We start from the raw sequence: 10,326 nt of genomic DNA, 5'->3' as shown, positions 1-10,326 counted from the left end.
GATGGATGGATGGAGGTGTAGGTGGACGGACGGATGGATGGATCAATCTATGGATGATGGTTAGGTGCAAAGAGGTGCAAAGAGGAGAGGGCCAGGCGGACTGATAGCGGGAGGAAGTGGACCGGACAGATGGGTGGATGGACAGATGGAAGGACGGAGGGAGGGATGGATGGATAAGCAGAAAGGGAGATGGCTGGCTGGCTAGACACACGGACGGACGGACGGACGGACAGACGGACGGACGGACGGGGCCCACCCAGCCTTCCGGACGGAGGGAGGAAGAGACTGGAAGGACAGGTGAGCGCATCCAACCAAGTAACCCATGACCAATCCTGCCCCACTTCCCAGAACTCCCCGGCTCGTTAAGGAAATATGGACCGGGGCCCCTCAGCACTGGCTCACCTTCCCGGGCACTTCCTCCTTTGAGGAGATGACCTCACCATGACCCGGAACCCACAGGCTTCTTCCGGCAACCGGTAACGAGAGGACGATTGCTTAACAAGCGGCAGGGCCACTAATTAATACACTCACCCAGTAATTAAGCTGGTACTTACCCGCCTGTTAAATAATTCTAATCACGGCGGGATCACTAGGCAGGATATAAAAATAGCTTTCGAGAAACAAAGTGCCAATAAATTGCCATAAATTAATATTAAATAAGCACAGGTCATTAATATTAAAGATGATACACAACTGCCATATTTTCCAGTGTATAAGACACAGGGTGGGTCTCTGCACCCAAGCTACAGCATGGAAAGAAGAAAGGAGCTCTGCGAGGGTAAAATTGAATATCATTAGCATAAATTAATGCTGCAGCTGAGTATTAATCAGGATCAACAGCTACCGTATTTTCCAGTGTATAAGACAGGTATATTAGGGTGGGTCTCTATGCACCCACGCTACACTATGGAAAGAAGAAAGGAGCTCTATGGGAGTATAACTGAGTTTCAGGAACATAAATGATACTCATTAATACTTGTATATAACATTAAATAACTACTGTATTTTCTAGTGTGTCACACACATGCGGGGGGGTCTCCATGAACCCAAGCTAGAGCATGGAAAGAAGAGTGGAGCTGTATGGGAGTATAACATAGTATCGGGAACATAAATTAATTCTTTACATGAGTATTAACAAGGATCAACAGCTACCATATTTTCCAATGTATAAGACACACATATTAGGCCAGGTCTCCACATACCCAAACTACAGTCTGGAAGAAAGAAAGGAGCTCTGTGGGAGCAGAACTGAGGATCATGAGTATAAATGAATGTGGGATGCGGCTAGTAATGAGTATTTCCCAGTGTATAAGACACACATATTACAGCGGGTGTCTACATATCCAAGCTACATTATGGAACAAAAATGAGCTCTTAGGGAGTATAACTAAGTATTATGAGTATAAATGAATGCTGCAGGTAAATATGAATGAGTATCAATAACTACCATATTTTCTAGTGTATATGACACATATTAGGGAGATTTTCTACACACCCAAGCTATCATATGGAACAAAGAAATGAGCCCTTAGGGAGCATAACTGAGTACCATGAGTATGCATGTATGTGGTAGATGAGTATCGAGTATAAGCAGCTATCCTATTTTCCAGTGTATAACACGTGCATATTAGGATGTACAGAATGGAACCAGGAAATTAGCTCTTTAGGACTATAATGGAGTATTAGGAGTATAGATGAGTACTGCACATGATTATTAATTACCATAAATAATTACCGTATTCTCCAGTGTATAACGACACAGGTATTAAAGTGGGAAAGTAAGGTTGTTTCTGTGGTAAGGAATGCCAGCCTAATACACACACAAATGTCCACACATGCATGAATACCAATTAATATATGCAAAATGCATATTCATGTATGCATGTTAATCAACATATTCAAAATGCATATGCACGGACTTCTAGATAAACAGCTATGGACTAATTAATGGACAAATGGACACACTAATGTAGAGAAATTAATAATTAAAGCAGAGATATACTGACTTCTAAGTCAAATAAGCTGCCTATGCATAAGCTAATATGAATATGCAACTAGCCACAGCCCAGTAATATTTAAACACAGGGACCCATACCACATTCCTGTACATACACCCATAGGAATATGCAAATAGCCACAATCCAATCATAATATTTAAACACACAGGCCCATACTGAAGCCCTATGCATATGCCATTATGAATATGCAAATAGCCACAACTCAATAATATTTAAGCATGCTGATAAAATTATAATAATAGTACTACTAGTAGTAGTACTACTAGCAATAATTACTGTTATTAATACTATTAACTACTAATAGTGGCAGTAACATTATGTATATCATAATATTTAATATAATGTGTGTGCGCATAATATTAGCATTATTATTATTATTATTTTTGTAACAATCATAACAGCAAAATAATACCAAGACAATACTGATAAAGCTATTCTGACTGTGCAAAGAGGCACAACCCTGTAGTATCTGAACATACTGACGTGAAAACAATAATCATAATAATGCTGATGATACTAATATCAATTATAATCAATAATAATGGTATTAATACTAACACTAATAATTCTGTTAACGCTAATACTAATAATGTTAGTATAGCAACACTAATTGTGTCAACACTTATTAACACTAATACTAATTAACACTAATACTAATAATGATAGCACTAATAATGATAACAACACTAATAACACTATTATTTTCACTGCTGCTAATAATACCAACACACACACTGCTCCTACGGCTTGAACTGTGACTGATGTTACCAAGACACAGTACTCCTAGCACTTATGCTACTACTAATGCTACCAAGACACACAATACTCGCAGTACTCCCACTCTGACCAGGACACACACTGCTTGTAGCATTTACTTTACTACTAATACCAGCAAGAAACTCAGTACTCCTAATACTTACACTGCTACTAATGCTGCCAAGATTCACAGCGCTCCTAGTATTTGCACTGTCACCAAGAATCATTACTCCTACTGCTAACACTGCTACTAATACTACGAAGATACACAGTGCTCCTAGTACTTACACCACTACTATTAGCAAGATGCACAATACTCCTAGTACTCGCACTGCTACCCAAGATGCACAGTACTTGTGGTACTTACATTGCTACTACGACTACTAAGACTCACAGTACTCCTAGCACACTTACACTGCTAAGACTTACCGTACTCCTAGCACTTACACTGCTACTAATACTACCAAGGCTCACTGTACTCCTAGTACTTACACTGACTAATGCTGCCAAAAAACACACAAGTCCTACTGCTTACACTACTACTAATACTACGAAGACACACAGTGCTCCTAGTACTAACACTACACTAATACTACCAAGGCCCATAGTATTCCTACTGCTGACATATCCTACGAAGACATACAATACTCCTAGTCCTTATACTGCTCCTGCTACCACTGATACTAATGCTTATACAACTACCACTACTACAACCCCTGGTGCGTGTACTACTAATACTACCCCGATGCTTGTACTACTGCTACCACTAGCAATACTTGTGCCAGTAGCACTACTCTTTATGTGACTACTATATTGCTACTTCTGCCACTAGTAACACTACTACCACCTACACTCCTGACACTACTGCGATGGCGAATCACAGTGTTTACACTACAATTACTGCCAATACTCACTTTACCCATATCAATAGGATGATGCTAGGACTTCTGCAAGTACTGCTGGTAGTATTAATAGAGCTACCTTACTATTAACACCCTTGCTGCACCACCGCTTCCACTGCTGCTAATACTATTACAGAGAGTAGTACTACTACTTCTACTACCACTATGACTGCTGGTATTTAGATCACACCTACTACCCACGACTTACACTGCTCGTGCGCTACTACTACTATGGCAGATACTCACAGCACTAATACGCCTACACTAGTATGAACACTTACAGTGTTACGACTGCCTTGCTCTGACTCCAGCTCCATCCCCCCAGGGAACCCACGTGTCCGGGCCCTCAGCCCAGTATCCCAGTATAGGGGTGGCTGGGAGCCCGCACGCCCGGCTTCTTGAGACTTGGCTGCCTTTGGCCACACGGGGGCAGCAGAGACTCTTGGATGCAGCTGGGGCCCTAAATAATCTATAGGGGAGGGGAGGGGAGGGGAGTTTAAAGTGCCAGCATCTTGTTTCTGGTCTGTTTTTCCCTACTTGAAGGGGTGGGGAGAGCAGGGGTCTCCCCCCAGCTCAGAGGCACTTGAGGGGGGGGGGGGGGGGCAATGAAAGATGACGTCCACAATGCATGGGGAGGGAGGCCCGGCCCCACGGGGACATCACAGAAGTTGCCAGGCATCAGGATCTGGGAAGCAAATTGGGTGGGCGAAGCCGCAATCCCTGTCGGTGGGGACCCAGGAGTCCCGGACACGGACACGGACACGGACACACACACACAGGTGTCCGGGACAGACAGACAGTCAGACGCACACCAGGTGTGCCACACACACATTCATGAACGCACACACAGAACCCAGGTGTCCGCACAGTCAGACGCACATTGGGTGTGTGACACACACACGCGCACACCCCAGGCATCCAGGACACACACACGCCTTCCCATTGCTCAACTCCCTGCCCCACCCGCCCCCCATTATGTCACTCAGCCCCCCCACACCTAATTGCCTCAATTACCCCATGGGCCCCGCCCCACCCAATGACCTCCCTGGGGCCTGTGTCCACGCGGGGCTCAGGGTCACATCCTGAGGTCACTGCTGGGCTCAGGATCAGCGTTGGACCCAGGCGTCTGGCCTCTTTCCTCCTCTGCTCCCACCACCCACCCCAGCGCACGTGGGCGTCTGGGCTCCCATAACCCCCTGCTCCCACATCCCTCCCACCCCAGGGAACCCAGGCGTCCAGGCCCCCAGAAATCCAATGGGAAGAATTCAAACCAGATTATCTGGAATTGGGGATTTGGGAGACCCTGGATTATCCCTGCAACTGGGATTAGATTAGGATCCAGAACCCAGTTGGGAGTTCACTGTGGTTGGATAGTAGAGGAAAGGTCAGGGTAGGGTGAGGTCAATGGGATTAGGTCAACATGGAGCCATAATACAGAAGTTAATTTAGAAATGGTATCACATCAATTAGATCACGTTCATTTAAATTCCAGTGACTGAGATGTGATGAGTCCATAACCCCAGAGAGTAGAGCGTATGAGATTACGGTGGGGGAGATGGGGTGGGATTAATGTAGAGGCAGATTAAGTGGTTTTTGTTGATGAGGAGATGAGATTGGGGTGGGACAGGATAAGACTGGGGTGAGACTAGGATGGGATGGGATTGGGAATGGGACTGCAGTGAAATGGGATGAGATTGGGATGGGATTGGGGTGAAATTGGGGTGGGATTGGGATAGGGTGGGAGGAGAGTGGGGTGAGATTGAGGTGGGATAGGATGAGATTCGGGTGTGACTGGGTGAGCTGGGATGAGATTGGGATGGGATTGAGGTGAAATGAGGGATGGGATGAGACTGGGATGGGATTGGGGTGAGATTGGAGCGGGATAGGATGAGATGGGCTGGAGCCAAGGAGATTAGATTATTCTGGTTTAGATAGGATTGTGTTGAAATAGAGCCAGAGGAAGGGGATTTTTTTGTAGACTAGGTGGGAATAAATTAGATTTGATTTGAATAAACTCGAGAATTTTAGATTGAGTCCGATTAATTAGTTTAGGATACATTAGGTTAGGTTAGATTAGGTTTGACACAGAACAGAGCCTGAGAGATTAAATTATGGTGCATAGCTCAGATTGGATAGACAGAGACAGATGACAAGGGTTTGATCGCAGACTATTCCAGAATCCACTAGATTATGTCTGAGTGGATACAATCAGATCATACCAGATTAGATTAGCTGAGGTTGCGTTCTTGTGATTTGTAATAGGACATCATGATCCAGACCAGTTGATTAGCCTGGATTAGATTACAAAACAGGCCGCATCTACATACGTAATGACAGGGCTGTCAGCATCTCACGTAGAAGCACCCACAGTGCAGATTAGATCATCTAATGGGATCCCAGTCAGGACAGAGCAGATGAGATATGGGATTAGATTACAGAGAGATAGGAGAGAAGAGAGGGGATTACAGCTAAAGAGGAGATTAATTTGGACTTCATTAGATTACAGGTGAGACCACATTAAGGTTGAGGAGACTGGATTATGGTAGATTAGGTTGGATTACAAATCAGGGCAGGCCAGATTAAGGATGGGGAAACTGGATTATGGTATATTTGTTGCCATTACAGATCAGGGCATATGGTATTATGCAGATTCTGGGCAGATTAGATGAATCTTGATTAAATTACAGGGTGGGGATTGGAATATGTTACTGCTAAGAAAGATGAGACTTAATTCCAAATAAATCAGATTAGATTAGATGGTGGTTGAGGAAGAGATGAGATTAAGAGGAAGAGATTGGATTAATTCAGGGCTGGGGGAGACCAGGTGACATGGAAGGAGACTGCACTGAGGGATGATAATCTGATTGGGGGGATGAGAAGAGATGAGGTGAGATTATACCTGGGGGAGATCAGATTAGATTATACACTAGGGAGATTACTGTAGATGGCATTATCCTAGATAGCAGGTAGGAAAGATGAAATAAAATGACATTGGGAGACAAAATGAGACTAGATTACAGATGGGGTTGAGGATGGGGATGGAGAGATTAGGGATGTCATGAAAAGTGGCGATACTGAAATAATATTACAGATAACGACATTGAAGTGAGATTAGGGTCCTAATCCGGGATATTATATGGGACAGGACTAGATAAGAAAGATGGGATGAAATTAGATTATGGCCATGGGGAGATAAAATGAGTGGCAATTAGCCTGAGGAAAATGAGTAGAGATGAGATGAAACAACGAGGGGGGATTAAATTATATCCCAAGTAAGGAAGAAAACATGAGATTAGATGCTAGAGAGGGGAGATTAGAGGGGACTAGATGGGCTGGGTGAGAGCTAGGAAAGGTGGGGTTAGATTACACATGGAGGAGAGGATATCACAGCAAAGCAGGAGAGGGAATACAAATGGGATTATATTACATTAGATAAAATTATGTTAAATCAGGATAGATTAGATTAGACTACTATAGATTAGGATGACAGACAGGGAGGTCAGGAGAGATGCGGTTAGATTACACTTGGAGGAAAGGAGATGAATTCAGAACAAGATGGATGGGAGATTAGATTAGATTAGACTAGTTAGGATCAACCTAGTCTGGATTAGATTAGTTTTAGAGCCAGGGAGACGAGAAGCGATGAGGTTAGATTACACCTGGAGGAGAGGAGGTGATATCAGAGTGAAGGAGGATGGGGGGTGAGAAAATGGGATTATGTATGACTAGTTTAGATCAATCTAGATTAAATCAATCTAGATCAGATTAGATTAATATAGATTAGACAATTATATATTAATCTATTATAGATTAGACTCTAATAGATTAGACTATGATGGATTTATATTACAGGGAGGGAGGTGAAAAGAGAGGGTTAGATTACACTTCTGGGAGAGGAGAGGATATCGCAGCAAAGGAGAACGGGAGACATATTGGGATTAAAGTACATTAGACTAGACTAGATTAGGTCAGATTAGTTCAGATTAGACAATCCTAGATTAGAATTACAGGCAGGGAGGTGAGGAGACATGAGGTTATATTACTCTTGGAGGAGAGGAGAGGAGAGGACAGGATATCCCAATGAAGGAGATGGGAGATTAGATTAGAACCGATTAAATTAGAATAGATTATCCTGGATTAGATTAGACTCCTCTAATTTAAGATTACAGCCACAGAGGAAAGGGGATTAGGTGGGGAAAAGACTCCAATCCCGGCACTGTTACCGTCCAGCGTCCTGGCACCCCACCGAAATCCCAGGCCGGAGACCATGGCGTCCCAGCGACACGCTCCCAATAGCCACACACCCCGCCGCCAATTAGACAGGATTAGCCAACGGCCCCGCCCTTCACCGGGGATTAACCTCCCTTCCCCCACCGGTGGCTCGGGCGGGGTCAGCGGCATAGGGGCGGGGACAGATGCCAGTGCAGCCGGGCTGGGAACAGGGCCCGGTTTCCCACCAATGGCGTGCCCCTGCGCCGTGCGGTGGGCGTGGGAGTATAATGGGATGCTCATTACACGCACGGAGCCGGGAGAGGCTTGGCAGTGTAGAGCAGTCCTTAGAGATGCCTGGGCTCTCTGGGGCAGGGGAGCAGGGCATGCTGGGAGCCCAGACGCTTGGGTTCCCTGGGGAGGAGGTAGAAGAGCCCATAGGGTCAGGAGTTAAGGGTAGGGTTATGGGTAAAAGTTAGGGGTAGAATTAGGGTTAGGGTTGGGGTCCTGGATGCCTGGGTTCCCTGGGGTGTGGGAGAGCAGGAGCAGGGGATTCTGGGAACCTGGACACCTGGGTTCTCTGGGAGAGGGGGTAGAAGAGCCCATGGGGTTGGGGGTCGGGCTCTGGTTATAATTAGGTTTGGGGTATAATTAGGGTTAGGGCCCCAGATGCCTGGGTTCTCTGGGAGGGGAGGGGGGCTAGGGGGTGAGAGCAGGGCATGCTGGGAGCCCGGCCACCGGGGTTCTCTGGGGAGGGAATAGAAGAGCCCATAGGGTCAGGGGTTAGGGGTCAGGTTATGGATAAGGTTAGGGTTAGGGGTATAATTAGGGTTAGGTTTGGCTTCCCAGACACCTGGGATTAGGAGATTTGGGAGCCCAGACACCTGAGTTCTCTGGGGCATGGGATTAGGGGGGTTGGGAGCCCGGATGCCTGGGCTCTCCAGACAGGGACAAAACACCCCCCCACCCTCCTGGGGTTCCCAGCCCGGACTCCTGGCTTCCCTCCCTCCTGGCTTCCCTCCCCTCCCTGCTGGAACCCGTCAGACAGCTCCAGGCCCCACCCCGCCAGGGTATTTAGGCTCCCGCCGCCCCACAGGGATTCCTGGGTCCCATCTCCGGTGGAGGGGGGCCCCACCGGGCAGCTGCGGGATGGGGGAGGGCCGTGGGGCCTTGCTGCTGCTGGTGCTGGGCCTGGCTGCAGGGCAGGGGCCCAGGATCTTTGGCGCCGGCTGCAATGGGACTCACACCCGCGGCCTCGGTGAGACCCAAACACCCGGGCTTCTCTGGGGGTGAGGGGAGGTGGGAGCAGGGGCGGCCTGGAGCCCAGATGCCTGGGTTTTCTGGGGTGGGGTAGAAGGGCTCGCAGGGGCAGGGGTAGGGACGGTTATGGTTAAGGTTAGGGTTAGGGGTATAGTTAGGGTTAGGGTTGGGATCCTCAGATGCCTGGCTTCTCTGGGGGGTGGGGGATTAGGAGCCCGGACACCTGGGTTCTCTGGGTCGGGGGTGGGAGCAGGGGGTTCTGGGAGCCCGATTCCTTGGGAGGAGGGTGGGATCCTGTGGGTCAGAGGATGCCTGGGTCCACCAGGAGTGGGAGCCTAGGGGTTAAAGTTAGGAGCCGGGAGGCCTGGGGTCTCTGACAGGGAAGAGGGGGGAGAGCGGGCTAGGAGCCCAGACACCTGGGGGGTGCGTGTGTGTGTGTGTGTGTGTGTGTGTATTTGTCCCAGATGCCTGGGTTGTGTGTGTGTCTCTGTGTCCCAGATGCCTCCCATGTTGTATGTGCGTGTGTGCATGTGTTTTTGTGCGTGTCCCAGATACGGGGGGTGTTGTCACAGACACCTCCCACGATGTATGCGTGTGTATCTTGGACACCTGGATTCTCTGTATATGAGTGTGTGTGTGTGTGGCCCAGATGCCTGGCTTGAGTGTGTGCGTGTGGCCTGGACACCTGGGTGTGGGTGTGGGTGTGTACTAGAGACCTGGGTTGGGTGTGTGTTTGTGTCCCGGGCCAATCCAGCATTTTGTGTGCATGTCCCAGACACCTTGGTTGTGTATGTGTGTGTGGCCCAGATGCCTGGGTTATGTGCGTGTTTGTGCCCCCAACACCTCCCATGCTGTGTGCGTGTGTGTCCCGGACACCTGGATTGTGGGTGTGTATACCTGACACGTGGGTTGTGTTTGTGTTTGAGTCCCAGACACCTCTTGCAATGTGTGTGTGTGTCTGCATGCACTCACATCGCAGACCTCTAGGTATGTGTGCGTTTGTGTCCTGGAGACCTGGGTTCTGTGCCTGTGTGTCCCAGATGCCAAGGGGGCGTGTGTGCGTGTGTGTGTGTGTCCCAGACGCGTGGGTCCACTCCTGGCTCCCATGACTCACCCAGGCGTGTTGGGAGTTTCTGGGCTCCTTCCCAGATGCTGCCCCCCGCCCCGCCCCGCCCCGCCCC

The sequence above is a fragment of the Alligator sinensis genome, unplaced genomic scaffold (genome assembly GCF_000455745.1).
Source record: "Alligator sinensis unplaced genomic scaffold, ASM45574v1 scaffold1511_1, whole genome shotgun sequence".
NCBI lineage: Eukaryota > Metazoa > Chordata > Crocodylia > Alligatoridae > Alligator > Alligator sinensis.
This window is presented reverse-complemented; position numbering follows the sequence as displayed.